The sequence below is a fragment of the Moschus berezovskii genome, chromosome 8 (genome assembly GCF_049115385.1).
Source record: "Moschus berezovskii isolate FMDL1 chromosome 8, NW_MosBer_1.0, whole genome shotgun sequence".
In the NCBI taxonomy this organism is placed as follows: Eukaryota; Metazoa; Chordata; class Mammalia; order Artiodactyla; family Moschidae; genus Moschus; species Moschus berezovskii.
In genome coordinates, this window is record NC_142467.1 from 52595662 (window position 1) to 52614410 (window position 18749).

At 39.4% G+C, this 18749-nt stretch overlaps 1 protein-coding gene across 1 annotated transcript in view; it reads left to right on the forward strand.

The window, feature by feature from the left end:
• Positions 1-5393: 5393 nt before the first annotated feature.
• Positions 5394-18749, forward strand: part of JAKMIP2 (janus kinase and microtubule interacting protein 2) — a 201457-nt gene continuing 188101 nt past the window's right edge. Inside the window, exon 1 of the mRNA XM_055430949.2 lies at positions 5394-5615. The gene's annotated coding sequence lies outside the window, so the exon portion shown is untranslated. The remainder of the gene's footprint in view (positions 5616-18749) is intronic.

Below are 18749 nucleotides of genomic sequence, written 5' to 3' on the forward strand. Positions count from 1 at the left end.
TATTAGATAACATTACTTATTTATTACATGCCAAATACTTGTTGGCTCTTGGCAAACATGAACTTTGATTTTCAAAAGAAACTGAGGCACAGAGAAATTAAGCAACTTGCCCAAGGTCACTCAGAAAAGAAAATAGTGAAGTGTGGACTCAGTCCAGGTAGTCTGTCTCCTGAGCTCAGACTTTGCAGCTTCCTCCCATACATAATGCTGTGGTTTCTCCTGAAAATTTAATGCCACTTTTGGAGCCAAGACCCACACACACCATCTACTTTTTCAGACATTCACACCATCTTTTTTCCAGACATAGAATTCAGAGTCAAACTTAGAGAGGTTTAAGGAGAGGTAGACAGTCTGGTCACCTTTAGTACTTCTGGAAAGATGCTCTTAGAACAAAACAGGTGTTTCCCAAAGACTGCCAGCAATATGCTAGATGACCCTGAATTTGCGTGGGCCAACATTTCCATTTTAATAGATATATACTTTAAAAATATGCATTAGATACACATTATGCTGATATGCATGTATACTAAAAGGATAATTACTGTAATTACTTTTTAACTTTTAGAAAATAAAAAATATTTAACTGGACAAATAATGTTATAATAACTTATTTATCCATAATTTAATGCAGAATTTTGATAGTTCATTTATTTACTGGCTTGTTCATTCAACAAATATTTATTGAGCATATAATATGGGTCAGGTGCTGTTCACAAATAAACTAACAAATATCATTGCTGTTTCATAGCTAGCATTCTAGTGGGGAGAAACAGATGAAAATTTTAAAACACAAATAAATAACATAGTATATTAAAAGATGATAGATACCATGGGAAAATAGGACATGGTAACAGAGGAAATGCCAATGGAGAGAAGGAATGAAACTTAAAGCTTTTTTTTTGTTTTAACTAAAAATTATTACAAATGAAGCTGAAATCTCTATTTTAAAAAAATATTGTTTTACATTACATGCCTTTCTCTGGAAACATTCTCTTCACTATGCTTAATTTTATTAATGCTCTGCTGAAGCCAGAGACAAATTTTCTTTTAAAGTAAATAAATAACAAATAATTAAAGTTAACAAAAATAAGTATCACATAGTTAAACATCTAAAGAAAAGTATTATTGAATAATGGTAACAGTGCAGCATGGATATGGCAAAAAAAAAAAGGGAAGAATACTATTTGAGTGGGCTTCCCTGGTAGCTCAGTGGAAAAGAATCCATTTACCAAAGCAGAACATGTGTGTTCCATCTCTGTCTGGGAAGATCCCCTGAAGAATGAAATGGCAACTCACTCCAGTATTCTGGCCTGGGAAATCCATGGACAGAAGAGCCTGGTGGGCTACAGTCCAAAGGGTCTCAAAAGAGTTGGACACAACTGAACAAAAACTGCTTGAGTCGTTAAATTATGGACTTATTTAAATAGGGAACACCAAACACTTTTCCCCTCCAACCGACTATATGTTGATAGGAAGAGAGAAAATTAGAGTCACTCACCACACCCAAGTCAGCTCTTGATACTCAAGATGAAATGCTTGCTCACAAGGACTATGGGGAGGATTTCATCACCTAAACACATCTGAGCTTCTACAGTCTGCAGCTTTTTTCTCTGTTTACTTACATGATCATTTCTGTGGAGACAGCAGATAAAAATACAGAGAAGAATACAAAAGCTAGACTATAACAACCCATTATTTTATGCTATACAACTATACCTACGTGATGCTGATGTCCAAGTATGTGTAGACTGTGTGATTGTTGAAGCTCTGATGGGAGCAAGTGTTGAGGATAAGTTGCAACCCTTTCCTCAACCACCTAATTACCATCAAGTCAGTTTTGTTAGAATAAGGCCCTGACATTAAGTGTGAACCCAAGCAGGAAAAAGTCCTCTCCTATTTTAACATTAATTACTTAAGAATGAGTAACAAATAATCATAGCCAAAGTATTGGAGTTTCAGCATTAGCATCAGTCCTTCCAATGAACACCCAGGACTGATCTCCTTTAGAATGGACTGGTTGGATCTCTTTGCAGTCCAAGAGACTCTCAAGAGTCTTCTCCAGCACCACAGTTCAAAAGCATCAATTAAAAAAAAAAAAAGCATCACTTCTTCGGCAATCAGCTGTCTTCACAGTCCAACTTTCATATCCATACATGACCACTGGAAAAACCATAGCCTTGACTAGACGGACCTTTGTTGGCAAAGTAATGTCTCTGCTTTTTAATATGATAGGTTGGTCATAACTTTCCTTCCAAGGAGTAAGCATCTTTTAATTTCATGGCTGCAGTCAACATCCACAGTGATTTGGGAGCCCAAAAGAATAAAGTCTGACACTGTTTCCACTGTTTCCCCATCTATTTCCCATGAAGTGATGGGACCAGATGCCATGATCTTTGTTTTCTGAATGTTGAGCTTCAAGCCAACTTTTTCACTCTCCTCTTTCACTTTCATCAAGAGGCTTTTGAGTTCCTCTTCACTTTCTGCCATAAGGGTAGTGTCATCTGCATATCTGAGGTTATTGATATTTCTCCCGGCAATCTTGATTCCAGCTTGTGCTTCTTCCAGCCCAGCGTTCCTCATGATGTACTCTGCATAGAAGTTAAATAAGCAGGGTGACAATATACAACCTTGACGTACTCCTTTTCCTATTTGGAACCAGTCTGTTGTTCCATGTCCAGTTCTAACTGTTGCTTCCTAACCTGCATACAGTTTTCTCAAGATGCAGGTCAGGCGGTCTGGTATTCCCATCTCTTGAAGTATTTTCCACAGTTTATTGTGATCCACACAGTCAAAGGCTTTGCATAGTCAATGAAGCAGAAATAGATGTTTTTCTGAAATTCTCTTGCTTTTTCCATGATCCACCTCATGCGAAGAGTTGACTCACTGGAAAAGACTCTGATGCTGGGAGGGATTGTGGACAGGAGGAGAAGGGGACAACAGAGAATGAGATGGCTGAATAGCATCACTGACTCGATGGACATGAGTTTGAGTGAAATTCGGGAGTTGGTGATGGACAGGGAGTCCTGGCGTGCTGTGATTCTTGGGGTCACAAAGAGTCGGACACAACTGAGTGACTGAACTGAACATTTATTGAACATTTACTATGTGCTATAAAAGTGCTAATGCTCCACGTACATCACCCTATTTGATTCTCATGATGAGGTTCTATGATGATTTCCATCTCACAGGTGAAGAAACACAGGTTCAGGGAAATTAATTAACATGTTCCAAATTATATTAGAAGTCAGTCAAGCCCAGATGGTCTGACTGAAATTTGTATTAATCCTATGTGAATCTGTAACTAACCCTACGGGTTAAGAACAAAGGGTATCGTCAGGGTTTCCCTGGTAGCTCAGTGGTAAAGAACCACTTGCCAGTGCAGGAGACATGGGTTTGATCCCTGATCCAGGAAGATCCCACATGCCATGGAGCAACTAAGCCTGTGTACCACAACTATTGAATCTTTGCTCTAGAGCCTAGGAGCTGCAACCACTGAGTCCATGTGCTGCAACTGCTGAATGAAGCCTGTGTGCCCTCGAGCCTGTGCTCCACAGCAAGAGAGCCACAGCAACAAGAAGCCCACGCTTCCCAGCTAGAAAGCAGCCCCCACTTGCCACAACTGGAGAAAAGTCTACGCAGCAACGAAGATCCAGCATGGCCAAAAAATAAAAATAATTTTAAAATTTTAAAAAAGAGTATCTCTATTCTGTGGAGTGGCAGAAAATATAATGGCTGGGAGAGCAAATGCTAGTGATAGAAGTGTTAGAGTTTTAACTCTGGCTCTGCTGTGTATTAGCCATGTGGATTTGGGAAATTTATTTAACTCTTTTAAGACTTGCTGCTGCTACTAAGTCACTTCAGTCGTGTCCGACTCTGTGCAACCCCATAGACGGCAGCCCACCAGGCTCCCCCGTCCCTGGGATTCTCCAGGCAAGAACACTGGAGTGGGTTGCCATTTCCTTCTCCAATGTGTGAAAGTGAAAAGGGAAAGTGAAGTCGGTCAGTCGTGTCTGACTCTTCGCGACCTCACGGACTGCAGCCTACCAGGCTCCTCCGTCCATGGGATTTTCCAGGCAAGAGTACTGGAGTGGGGTGCCATTGCCTTCTCTGCTTTTAAGACTTACAACATCCTGAATTGTCATGTTTTAGAGAACTTTTAATCTCTCAGAGCCTTACTGTTTTTGCCATCGTCATCACCATAATCATCATCATCAACATCACAGCTCTTGTTTTCTCGCCTTAATTTTTTCCCATTCTGAAATTGCCGGGCTATTCCTTCAATCTCTTGGATCAAGGAGTGGCTACAATGTTCTACCACCACTACTAATAATAGTAATAAGAGTAAACATTTATCGTATGCTTACTACATCCCAAGTGCTTTTAGTGCATTATCTCATTCGATCTTTACAACTACTGCCTGAGACAAATACTGGTGTCATTTATAATTTATAGTTAGAAACAGAATTCATCTAGAACACAGCACTGCTGCTTTCACATCCTTTCTACCAACCGACCACCTAGACCACCAGCTGGCTTGGGACCTCCAAAAGGGCATACTTGAAATAGCATGGAATTTCCTGCAGGAAATTGAACATTTCAGGAGCCTGACACTAAAAGGGTTTGAAACTATCCACTGACTGACAGCAGAGGTTGCTCAAGGAATTTCTGTTTCCTCTGTTCTAACTTCCTTTGCCACAGGGGAATGCCAAACAACTCCAGTTCCTCTTAAGAGAGGGAGTTGGAAAAACAGTAAGACCAGTGACTCAACCTGAGAAGAACAAGCAGAGAGCAGTGACAAGGAATCAGACTCTTAAAAATTGCAAATTCCAGTCACTCATCTTCCTTGTTAACAACCTTGAGTGCCGTTGAGTAAAAGATGCTATAAAAGACAAACGTATTTGGAGTGATAATAATCTCCCATTACATAATATAACTTTCTCCATATTTGCTATTATTTATTCAATGGCAAATCATAACATTTATTGGAAAACCATAGAAAATGAAAAAAACAGTTAAGCTGTCTTGTATGATTCAGTCTACATTTCGATTAAATTTAAATAATTTTCTTACCATGGCTATACACCCTTGCCCCATTTTTAAAGACCTGAAGTCCAGGGTAGGAGAGACGAGGAGCATCCCAGAGGGCAGCGGCACGAATTCACTCCCCTCCAGCCCCCGCAGCTCCTTTCGCCCATCTCCCCTCCCCCTTAGCCTGGTCGCTTGCCATTGGTGGTTGCCATGACAACGGGCAGCTGCCAGGGCAGGCAGCCTCTACCGCAGCAGGGGTGGGGTTTCGGAGGAGGGGGCAGGAGAGGAGGAGCCAGAGGAGGTGTCTGCTGCAAGTTCCTGGCTGCTTCTGAGCTCACCCCATCCTCCGAGAGGGAGGAGGCCAAGTGGTGATGCTGCTGCTTCTGCCGCTTCGAATGCTGATACTCCAGTGAGGGCTGGAAGGGTGGTTCCTATTAGCACCGTCGCCAGCCAGAGAGGGAGGGGAAGAAATCCCGGCAGCCGCTGCTGATGTTGGGTTTGGAGGCTGCATCCGACTCGGTCACAAGGAAAATGGATTCAGTTTGCATCTCTCCTTCCTTTCAACAGCTTCTCCGGATCTCAGCATGGTAAGTAGCAGGGAGCGAGGTTAGCTTCTTGATTTAGCCGGCTATTAAATGACCTGTGTGTACATTTGTGGCCTGCATTGAACAATGACTCCCTCAGAGATGGGGAGGAAGATGTGGAGACAGTGATGGGGCTGGGAGAGAGGAAGGTTGCCAGGGAGAGAGAAGTAAGGAGGCATCTGCTTGTGTTGAAAAAAAAAATGTATGTATGGTGTTCTGATTTTATCTGAACTGGCTCAGAATGCAGACTGAGCCACTTGGTTCCTTTCCTTCCAAGCTTAGCAACAGAATCAGGGGGTGGAAAAAGAGCTCCCAAGAAATAGATGTTATTGAAAGGAATCATTTCATTTGTAGCTCTCACATATACGGACGGGCCTTCCTTCAAAAACACACTTGGTGCCTCCTTATTATAAGGCCCAATTATAAGGTGATTTTGCTTATTTTCCTTCATTGCTAAGAAAAGGTAGCCCCAGAATTTAGCCTTTTATTTCATATTCTGGTGTACTCTTGCTGAGAAACAATTTGCCAGATAAAGTTTCATTTTTAGTATACAGATTTGATTGTGATCAAACAAATGGATACTCTGTGGATATGCATATCATCTATACACATGTTACTTAGCATTTATGAAACATATTTATATGCAGAGTGTGCTTTGCAATGATTTTTATGGGTTTTAAATGTCCTTGCATGCTTGGAGATAATTGCATATTTTTGAGACTATGCTTCTGGTTTGTATTATTATTCATTGACTTCATTTGGATTAATGCAAGATTTATTCTTGTTATTGTCCCTTCGTTTCATTGTGACCACTTAGGACAATCTGTATTATAACCTGCCTTTTTCCTTTATTTTTAATTGGGGTTTGTGGGGGGTAATTTGAGATCCCCGAATTTACACTGATGGGGAAGGGAGGTGGCTTGTGGTATTATTTTGTGTCCAGCATCTTGCCAAGTGAATGTTGAAATACATCAGTTTTCCTGAAATTCTATCCCAACCCTTTCATGTTTATGTGTTGTGTCCCAGGAAGCACAGATGAGCTGGAGGGTGAAATGCATTCATTTTATTTACTAGTGCTGCTATTTGCTTTTCATTCCTTCAGTATCCAGGCTCCATTTTACAGTTCCCTCAAGTGTTGTATTATGGATCTACTTCTTTGGGTGGCCAAGTAAGAAAGTGGGATTGTTTTGAACATCTCCGTGTTCCCAAGTAACCTAGCCATTTCCAAATTAGCCTGCTTGTACAATGAAATGAAACAAGCGAATGAGCAAAGCTCAGCTTGAGAGCGTGTGGCTTGTAGGCAAAATGGGGGGCTATTGTAGTTTACAAATGCTTAATGGGATCTGCTTGATATTTTACTCTATCACAGCTTTAAGGCAGCTCAGGATACTAAAGATGCCTGAGATGAGTAGAGTACAAGGCTCCATTACCACCCAGGATAATGGATTTTGTTTAAGTAAAGCCAGAAAAATCCTTGCAGGTAAAACTGTATTAGTGACATTACATTTAGCATGTGGACTATTTTTATCCATCTCCCTCTTCTCTAACAATATCATCGTCAGGGCAAACATTTTTTACAATGTAAAAAAACACTTGTTTTAATCCTGCATTTTATTTTGCACACTGCTCGCCTTCATTTACAATTTTTACATGCATTTGAATCAGGTTTGTAGTTTAATTTCTCTGAAAATAAATGTCCTGTTTGGTTTAATATAGTGGAAGGCTCTTCAGCAACTTAATGGGAAGAATGGATTTAATATGCTCATGGCATGTCATATATAGATTCACACCTCCATCAAGTCATGCTACTGTGGGCCTTATCACAACTACATAAAGTAGAGCAGGGAAAGCGGTGCTGGACTTGTATGTCATAACAAAAATTGTGTAACACACTACATCCTGAAACTTTAATGATAACTTTTGACTTGTAAGAAAATTTCAGTAAGCTTTAAAAAAAATTAAGACATGTTGTAGTTGACCCTGTGTCGTGCAATGAAAACAGTTATCTTGGGCATTGTTTTATTTCCTTTGTTTCGAATTTTCGTTGGGATGTGCTTTTATAGGTGAAGTTGGCACAGTTTGAGCAGAAGCAAATCACTGTAAGTCATGGACATGGAGCTGTCAGCAGTGTTTCAGCTGTGTGGTCAGACCTCATGGGAACACGTGTAGATTTCAAACCTACAACCTTGGATGATTATATGACCTTTGCTGAGGGCCACAGAAAAGTGAACTATTTTTAGTTTAGTGGGGTCTAGATACAAAATAATTCAAGAATCAATTTGATGTCAGAAAATGCAAAGTATATGGAAGGTATGTGCATGTTATTATTTAAATGTGCTGTTTATTTAGCAAGCAAAGTTAATTACCTTTTTCTCAAATATTGTCTTGAAAATGTCATTCCTGTTGTAATGTTAAATATCCTGACTGGTATTTAAACTTTCGTAAAGTTTGCTTTATTTGGGATAAAACACATATTATCTAATTTCTCACTTTGGGGTAGGATATTCCTTGTTTCTTCAAGTGACTTCAGAACATATTTCAGTTTTACATACATCTTCAAGTTCCATCGGGGTACTTAGAAAATATCTGGAGAGTCAAAACTGTCTTCTACATTTCTCATGGGTTCATAGAAAAATTATTACAATGTTTTTCATAGTGTTGGTACCTAAAAGAAAACAAAATTTATGTTGGAAGTTTTAACATAAATCACTCAGTTGGTTTTTATTGGAATAAGTAAACTAGATGTATGCTTGGGTGTTACTCTGAGAGGTCATTTATAATTCCCTGTGTTTGCACATCCCAACTAATTTCTTACCATGTGAAAATGTTTTTCCAAACATGATGAATTAATCAATTGAAAAACAACTGTTTGTAGAGCTCTTATATGACTAGCAATATAGAATTTCCTTATGGGGTATATAAGCTGTACACATGAAATTAGTTAATGATGAAAACAATATAGTTATAATTAACACCATCATTACACCTTTTCTTAATATACTCATAATTCTTAAAGTCATTTTACATTCTTTATCTGTCATCTTATATCCCCCCAAATTCTATCATGTGAGTAAAGGTAGTGCCATAATAATTATTTTACATAGGTGGAAGGAGGCTTGGGAGATTAGACTTGTTCAATTTTGGGTTTGGTAAACAGTCTAATTGGGTCCAAATTCCACTCTCATGAGGACAAATCTACCATATTAGAAAATTTAACAAATTATCTTGCTGATTTGAATTTTAAAATGTCAAATATAATCTGCATTAAATGTAGCTCATTTTATTTGACTATTTCGGGGGCCATGATATGTTCTTTGGTCATACTGAATTTCCAGATAGACTAAGTGCATTCTTTAGACATCAGCCAAAACGAAAAAAAAGGGTGGACACAGAAATTATTTTGGAGAAAACAAGGAATTCACGATATTTCATAAAACATAGAAACATTTGACTGGGAAAAAAATTAGAACTTTGTTGGACTGATGTGGACTTATTTTATGGCTGAGTATTGTTTTTATTTTTAATGACATACAAGTTGAGGGGGAGTGACAGTTTCTTGCTGTGCTGTGTGTGTGTGCTTAGTCGCTCAGTCATGTCTGACTCTGACTCCATGGACTGTAGCCCACCAGGTTCCTCTGTCCACAGGATTTTTCAGGCAAGGATACTGGAGTGTGTTGCCATCTTCCTCCTCCAGGGGATGTTCCTGACCCAGTGATTGAAACTATGTCTCCTGTGTCTCTTGCATTGCAAGTGGAATGCGATGGCTTTACCCACTGAGCCATCAAGGAAGTCCTTTTCTGTGCTTAGGACCAAATTAATTTGGAAATTAATTTGAAGAAACTTAGCCACACCTCCTACCTATATGTCCACATATCTATATTAAGCATCTCTCAACCTCCATGTTCTTAAAAATTAAAATGATATTTAATCATAAATAAGTGTACATAAGTTTAACAACTTTATGATATTTTCTGGGCATTCATGTTTATGCTTTTCTGAGCCATCGAAAATTAAATACTTTTCTCCAGAATATTCTAATTATTTGCTATCTCCCTTTCTTTGCTACTGTTGTAGGGGCGTACTTTGTCTGACTGTTTAGCAATTCAGTGCTGGCCAAAGAACAAAATATGCCATCTGAACTGTCATTCTACAATTGCGAAACATCCTTTATAATTAATTAACTTGCAGTACAAGTGAGATCTATCATATTAAAGGCATTCTGCTTTAAATCAGTATTCACCAATACAGTTAATTGTCCTTTTAAAGACTTTTTTTTCTTACATTTTAAACATAATATCCTCATCGTCAGAATAAAAAAAGATAATGCAGAAATGTGTAAGAAAATCACCCATAATCTACCATCAAGAAATAATTGCTGTTAGTACTTTGAAATATTTCCTTCTAGATTTTTTTTCTATATGCCACTTCAGGTGGCATATAGATTTTTTTCTATAAACACACTCGGGTATATAATTTTGTAAATGGGGCCATACTCTGAGCACTGTTTTATAATTTTTTAAAATTTTATTTAAAGTGGCCATCTTTCCATATTAATGAAATATGTCTCTAGTAAATTTTTAGTCTCTGTGTGCATTTATCTTGATGACTCAAGATATTTTCCTCCACTTTGGGGTCTTCATACTTTGCTTTTAAATACAGGTAGCTCCTACTTCATTTACAGCAGCTGTGCTTCAAGCATTGTTTTTCAGGAAATATGAGATCTGTTATTCTGACTTGCCATTGCATCTCACAATGGATATTAAACTGACCTTGGTCTTCTTTTGTCTGCTGATGAAGAATAAGTTTTGGGCCCAAGTCAGAGAAATCCCGGTTTGAATTGTTAAGAATTTTACCAGGTGCATACATAAGCAATAAGTACAAAAACAAAAATCTCTTCCAGATTTGTGTTATTTTTCCTCAGTATGGTAGGGGCATCCTATAGTCCTAACCAACTTAAATCCTTCATAAAAATCATTTAAACAATATACATTAGCTATCACATGACTTAGACTAAACTCTCATATTTTTGGCATCTGTATTTTTCTTAAACCTGTATATAGTTTTTAAATGAAAGCCCAGTCTTCTGGCTCTTCCCCTTTTAAAATATGAATGGTGGTTAGATTATTCTTATACTTTAAGTTTGAGCTTTAAATGTAACTTTTGGGGACTTCCCTGGTGGTCCAGTAGTTAAGACAGCCTTCCAATTCAGGGTGAGGGTTCAATCTCTGGTCAGGGAGCTAAGATCTCACATGCTTCACATCCAGAAAACCAACATAAAACAAAAGCAGTATTGAAACAAATTCGATAAAGACTTAAAAAAATGGTCCACATCAAACAAAAAAGATTAAGAAAATGTAATTCCTTAGAGAGGTTTCCTTTAGTATATCTTAAATCTCTGCTATTACTCTTGTACCCTCTCTGTTTCCTTTACAGCATTTATCAAAGTTGTAAAGATAGAGCTACAGTGAAACCTAAGTATGAGGAAAAAGTCTTTGTTCCCTTTCTTTGTTTGGCATTGAAATTTGATCATTTACTTCAGTGCTTTATTTCTGGAGTCAACTGTAATTAAAACAGAGATGGAAAACCAAATGTGACTAGGTTTAGTTGACAGTGTCTGTTTAGAAAACTATTCATTGTTATTATTTTCAAGAAGGAAATTTTGCTGAGATCATTATGACTCTGAAAAAGCCTTGTGAGCTTGTGCTTCAGAAAAGAGGGTGATATTGTCATTATGCCTTCTGATCCAAACTGGAAATATTCCCTTGGAAAATGCTACCCAGCATAACCACAGTGCAAATGTAAACCAAGCAAGTGTTTCTCACCCACATCTCTTATCTGGCTCTTCCTTGTGCAGCATTTCATGAAGAGAGATACCTTCTAAAAATAAACATTTCATGGAGAGGTGCTTTCCATGAAAGTACTGACCCATATCTAAGGCCTGTAAACTATTCACAGGTCAGATATACCTAACTTTAGTATATTTTCCAAAATAAAAACTGTTTTTTTAAATGTAATAATACTAATGAAAACAGCTAGATGGACTATTTTAAACGAGTTCCATTCTGTAAAATCTAGAGTATTGTGTCATTCTACCAGTAAAACAACAGCAAGACAATAATTTTATATAAAAGGCAATTGTTGTTCAGTCGCTTAGTCTGTTGTTAAGTTGCTCAGTCGTGTCTGACTCTTTGCGACCCTGTGGACTGCAGCACGCCAGGTTTCCCTGTCCTTCACCATCCCCTGGAGCTTGCTCAAACTCATGTCCATTGAGCTGGTAATTTTATATAAAATAGTAACCAGTCTGGAGAGTTTATATTAAAAACCAACACTCTGAATTCACATGAGAATCCACATGATGGTAATTCTGCTAATTGGCGCTGAGGAGACGGAGAGAGGGATTTAGGTGTTTTGAAGATGTTATAGATCCCAGACTTGTTTTCTTATGAATTTCTTAGATAATTCAGTTTGTAAAAATGGGAACTCTGGAATTACTGGAGTTTCTTCTCCATCATCTGCTCCCTCAGGTTACCTAGACCTGGAGGAAGAAATTCCTCCTATTCCACTGGTTAGTCTTTGTCTCCTGCATCTCTTAAGTAGGAATTTAAGTGGTTGTTAACTAACCACGAAGTGGAGTTTTAATTTCAGATAGCGTATGATTTTCTGTTGTATTAAGCAAGACATTTGAATTATGACTTAGTTTTATTTTAAAAGCACTTCATTTAATAAAAGTATCTACAAAGTTTAGAATTTACAGTATTTTGAGCCAGATGCCTGAGACATAATTAGCAGTCATTAAAAATAAACCATAGCTTAAAAAAAAAATGAAGTTAAATGGATGCCTTCCCCCTAGTTAATTTTACATGGAAGGAGCATTTGAGCCATCTTGCTCTCTTCTTAGCTAGACTGTCCACATTTGAGGCTCCTCAGGATGCAGTGCCACACTCTGAAACAAGAGAGGAAAATAGCCTGCTACAAGGGAAATTGATTCTTCCACCACTCTGCAACCTTCAGGTTTTTTTACTCTATGGATTGAAAAGAGCCCAATCTCAAAAAGCGTGCTTAAACATGCCTGATTCACATGAATGCTCTTATCTGATCAGGTGTAGCTACACACCTTGTCCAATCTTCTTCTTTTTTAAAAATTTCATTTATTTATTTTTGGTGTGCAGGGTCTTTGCCAGGGGGACATTTTTATTCTAGTGATGAAGAGTAGGGTCTACTCTCTAGTTGCAGTGAGCAGGCTTCTCACCACGGTGGCTTCTTTTGTGGAAGACAGGATCTAGGGCTCGTGTGCTTAAGTAGTTGTGGCATGTGGGCTCAGTAGCACAGGCTCAATAGTTGTGGTGCACTGGCTTAGCTGTTCCATCGCACGTGCGATCTTACCCAACCAGGGATGGAACTTGTGTCTCCTACATTGGCAGGCAGGTTCTTTACCACTGAGCCACCAGAGAAGCCAGTGCCCAATCTTTTTTAAGTATGGTGTATGATTTTATATTTTACATTTTTCACTCTGTTTACAGTTTTTTGAAATCAAACCTAAATGACTTAGCCAAGACGACTTGATGGTAGTAAAGAGACAAGATTAATATTTCTAGCTCAGTTCAGTTCAGTCACTCAGTCATGTCTGACTCTGCAACCCCATGAACTGCAGCATACCAGGCTCACCTGTCCATCACCAACTCCTGGAACTTGTTCAAACTCATGTCCGTGGAGGTGGTGATGCCATCCAACCATTTCATCCTCTGTCATCCCCTTTTCCTCCTGCCTTCTGTCTTTCCAAGCATCAGGGTATTTTCCAGTGAGTTGGCTCTTCACATCAGGTGGCCAAAGTATTGGAGCCTCAGCTTCAGCATCAGTCCTTCCAGTGAATATTCAGGATTGATTTCCTTTAGAATTGACTGGTTTGATCTTCTTGCTGTCCAAGGGACTCTCAAGAGTCTTCTCCAACACCACAGTTCAGAAGCATCAATTCTTCAGCACTCAGCTTTCTTTATGGTTCAACTCTCACATCCATACTAGACTACTGGGAAAACCAAAGGTTTGACTATACAGACCTTTGTCAGCAAAGTAATGTCTCTGCTTTTTAATATGCTGTCTAGGTTGGTCATAGCTTTTCTTCCAAGGAGCAAGCGTCTTTTAATTTCATGGCTGCAGTCACCATTTGCAGTGATTTTGGAGCCCCCCAAAATAAAGTGTGCCATTGTTTCCCCATTGTTTTCCATGAAGTGATGGAACCGGATGCATTAATCTTCATTTTTTGGATGTTGAGTTTTAAACCGGCTTTTTCACTCTCCTCTTTCACTTTCATCAAGAGGCTCTTTACTTCTTTGCATTCTGCCCTAAAGGTGGTGTCATCTTCATATCTGAGATTATTGATATTTCTCCCGGCAGTCTTGATTCCAGCTTGTGATTCATCCAGCCTGGCATTTCGCATGATGCATTCTGCCTATAAGTAAAGAAGCAGGGTGATAATATACAACCTTGATGCACTCCTTTCCCAGTTTGGAACCAGTCTGTTGTTACATGTCCAATTCTAACTGTTGGTTCTTGACCTTCATACACATGTCTCAGGAGGCAGGTAGGGTGGTCTGTTAGTCACTGGCCATTTGCTTACCACACTTCCACGGACATTTGTATGGTTTGAAAACATTAACTGTCCAAATTTATTTTATATAAACCACTTGCTTTGAAACACTGATCTTTGACTGTATAGTCAACTGTAATGTAAGTGGTTTGAAAACATTAACTGTCCAAATTTATTTTATATAAACCACTTGCTTTGAAACACTGATCTTTGACTGTATAGTCAACTGTAATGTAAGTGGCGTTGATCCATTCTTGGTTCACATAGTGCCATCGCAGACCGCATTCTTGATGTCCTCAAATGTTGCTTGCCTAACAAGAGGATCTTTATGACAGAGAATAGCTGATGAAATAGTAGAAAAGCATTTGTTTAGGAGATAGTCATTTTGCAAAAGAGCACTTTCCCTTGGGTCAATCTGAATTTTTTTTTAGACTTGATGGTGACTCAGTTCTGTTCTTTATAAGAATTGAGAACATCTGTCGTTGTCGAGTTTCCTTTATAATTCAAGTAAACCACTTTATTCCAACAACAAGTGAAATAGTCTTGACCCTCTTAATAACAAAAATATCTAAAATGGTCAGGATATAACAAGTATAAAAAGAAAACTTACTTTTCAAAATTATCCAGAAAAGAACTAAATTCTTTGAGTACCTATTATGTATTTATTATGGGCTTCCCTGGTAGCTCAGATGGTAAAGAATCTGCCTGCAATGCAGGAGACCCTGGTTCAGTTGCTGAGATTGCAAGATCCCCTGGAGAAGGGATAGGCTACCCACTCCAGTATCCTTGTGCTTTCATGGTGGCTCAGATGGCAAAGAATCTACCTGAAATGCGGGAGACGAGGGTTTGATACCTGGGTTGGGAAGATCCCCTGGAGGAGGGCATGGCAACCCACTCCAGTATTCTGGCCTGGAGAATCCCATGGACAGAGGAGCCTGGCAAATTATAGTCCCTTTGTATAAGGAGATGATGAGGGCTTTCTTTGTTCTTTTTGTTTCAGTTCAGTTCAGTCGTTCAGTCGTCTCCGACTCTTTGCGACCCCATAAACTGTAGCACGCCAGGCCTTCCTGTCCATCACCAACTCCCAGAGTTCACCCAAACCCATGCCAATTGAGTCGGTGATGCCATCCAACCATCTCATCCTCTGTCGTTCCCTTCTTCTCCTGCCCTCAATCTTTCCCAGCATCAGAGTCTTTTCAAATGAGTCAGCTCTTTGCATCAGGTGGCCAAAGTATTGGAGTTTCAGCTTCAACATCAGTCCTTCCAATGAACATCCAGGACTGATCACCTTTAATATGGACTGGTTTGATCTCCTTGCAGTCCAAGAGACTCTCAAGAGTCTTCTCCAGCACCACAGTTCAAAAGCATCATTGTTCAGCGCTCAACTTTCTTTATAGTCCAACTCTCACATCCATACATGACCACTGGAAAAACCATAACCTTGACTAGATGGACTTTGTTGACAAAGTAATGTCTCTGCTTTTTAGTATGCTGTCTAGGTTGGTCATAACTTTCCTTCCAAGGAGTAAGCGTCTTTTAATTTCATGGCTGCAGTCACCATCTGCAGTGATTTGGGAGCCCAGAAAAATAAAGTCTGACACTATTTCCACTGTTTCCCCATCTATTTCCCATGAAGTGATGGGACCAGATGCCATGATCTTAGTTTTCTGAATGTTGAGCTTTAAGCCAACGTTTTCACTTTCCTCTTTCACTTTCATCAAGAGGCTTTTGAGTTCCTCTTCACTTTCTGCCATAAGGATGGTGTCATCTGCATATCTGAGTTGATTGATATTTCTCCCAGCAATCTTGATTCCAGCTTGTGCTTCTTCCAGCCCAGCGTTCCTCATGATGTACTCTGCATAGAAGTTAAATAAGCAGGGTGACAATATACAGCCTTGACGTACTCCTTTTCCTATTTGGAACCAGTCTGTTGTTCCATGTCCAGTTCTAACTGTTGCTTCCTGACCTGCATACGGGTTTCTCAAGAGGCAAGTCAGGAGGTCTGGTATTCCCATCTCTTTCAGAATTTTCCACAGTTTATTGTGATCCACACAGTCAAAGGCTTTGGCATAGTCAATGAAGCAGAAATATGTGTTTTTCTGGAAGTCTCTTGCTTTCTCCATGATCCAGCGGATGTTGGCAATTTGATCTCTGGTTCCTCTGCCTTTTCTAAAACCTGCTTGAACATCTGGAACTTCACAGTTCACGTATTGCTGAAGCCTTGCTTGGAGAATTTTAAGCATTACTTAACTAGCATGTGAGATGAGTGCAATTGTGCGGTAGTTTGAGCATTCTTTGGCATTGCCTTTATTTTGGATTGGAATGAAAACTGAACTTTTCCAGTGTGTGGGCACTGCTAAGTTTTCCAAATTTGCTGGCATATTGAGTGCAGCACTTTCACAGTGTCACCTTTCAGGATTTGAAATAGTTCACTGGAATTCCATCACCTCCACTAGCTCTGTTCATAGTGATGCTTCGTAAGGCCCACTTGACTTCATATTCCAGGATGTTTGGCTCTAGGTGAGTGATCACACCATCGTGATTATCTGGGTCATGAAAATCTTTTTTGTACAGTTCTTCTGTGTATTCTTGCCACCTCTTCTTAATATCCTCTGCTTCTCTTAGATCCCTACCATTTCTGTCCTTTATTGAGCCCATCTTTGCATGAAATGTTCCCTTGGTATCTCTGATTTTCTTGAAGAGATCTCTAGTTTTTCCCATTCTATTCTTTTCCTCTATTTCTTTTAATTGATTGCTGAGAAAGGCTTTCTTATCTCTACTTGTTCTTCTTTGGAACTCTGCATTCAAATGGGTATATCTTTCCTTTTCTCCTTTGCTTTTCACTTCTCTTCTTTTCACAACTATTTGTAAGGCCTCCTCAGACAGCCATTTTTCATTTTTGCATTTCTTTTTCTTGGGAATGGTCTTGATCCCTGTCTCCTGTACATCACAAACCTCCATCCATAGTTCATCAGGCACTCTGTCTTCCAGATCTAGTCCCTTAAATCTATTTCTCACTCCCACTGTATAGTCATAAGGGATTTGATTTAGGTCATACCTGAATGGTCTAGTGGTTTTCTCCACTTTCTTCAATTTAAGTCTGAATTTGGCAATAAGGAGTTCATGATCCAAGTCACAGTCAGCTCCCGGTCTTGTTTTTCCTGACTGTATAGAGCTCCTCCATCTTTGGCTGCAAAGAATATAATCACTCTGATTTCAGTGTCGACCATCTGGTGATGTCCATGTGTAGAGTCTTCTCTTGTGTTGTTGGAAGAGGTGTTTGCTATGACCAGTGTGTTCTTTTGGCAGAACTCTATTAGCCTTTGCCCTGCTTCATTCTCTACTCCAAGACCACATTTGCCTTTTACTCCAGGTGTTTCTTGACTTCCTACTTTTGCATTCCAGTCCCCTGCAATGAAAAGGACATCTTTTTTGGTTGTTAGTTCTAGAAGGTCTTGTAGGTCTTCATAGAACTGTTCATCTTCAGCTTCTTCAGCATTACTGGTCGGGTCATAGACTTGGATTACTGTGATATTGAATGGTTTGCCTTGGAAACAAACAGAGATTATTCTGTTGTTTTTGAGATTGCCTCCAAGTCCTGCATTTTGGACTCTTGTTGACCATGATGGCTACTCCATATCTTCTAAGGGATTCCTGCCACAGTAGTAGATATAATGGTCATCTGAGTTAAATTCACCCATTCCAGTCCATCTTAGTTCACTGATTCTTAGAATGTCATTGTTCACTCTTGTCATCTCCTGTTTGACCACATCCAATTTGCCTTGATTCATGGACCTAACATTCCAGGTTCCTATGCAATATTGCTCTTTACGGCATCGAACCCTGCTTCCATCACCAGTCCCATTCACAACTGGGTGTTGTTTTTGCTTTGGCTCCATCCCTTCATTCTTTCTGCAGTTATTTCTCCACTGATCTCCAGTAGCAAATTGGGCACCTACTGATCTGGGAGTTCATCTTTCAGTGTCCTATCTTTTTGCTTTTTCATACTGAGAACCCTTTTCATGGGGTTCTCAAGGCAAGAATACGGAAGTGGTTTGCCATTCCCTTGTCCAGTGGACCACATTCTGTCAGACCTCTCCTCCATGACCTGGCCATCTTGGGTGGTCCCACACGGCATGGCTTAGTTTCATTGAGTTAGACAAGGCCATGGTCCATCTTTTTGTTTAGAGCTTGTTATCTTTTGGTCATAAGTTCTACTAAGGTTTGGTAGACATTTTGTGATTGGTTTGTCCCACAGTATGGTAAAGAATCTGCCTGCAGGAGACCTGGGTTTGATCCCTATATTGGGAAGATCCCCTGGAGAAAGGAACAGCTACCTACTCCAGTATTTTTGCTTTGAGAATCCCATGAACAGAGGAGACTGGTAGCCTACAAACCATGGGGTCGCAAAGAGTCGGACACAGTTGAGCGACTTTCCCTTTCACTATGAAGGCTCATTCCTAGTTCAGGTGAGGATTATGTACTATATCTAGATTGTGTGTGCATGCTCAGATGCTCCATCATGTCCAACTGTTTGTGACCCCAGGGACTGT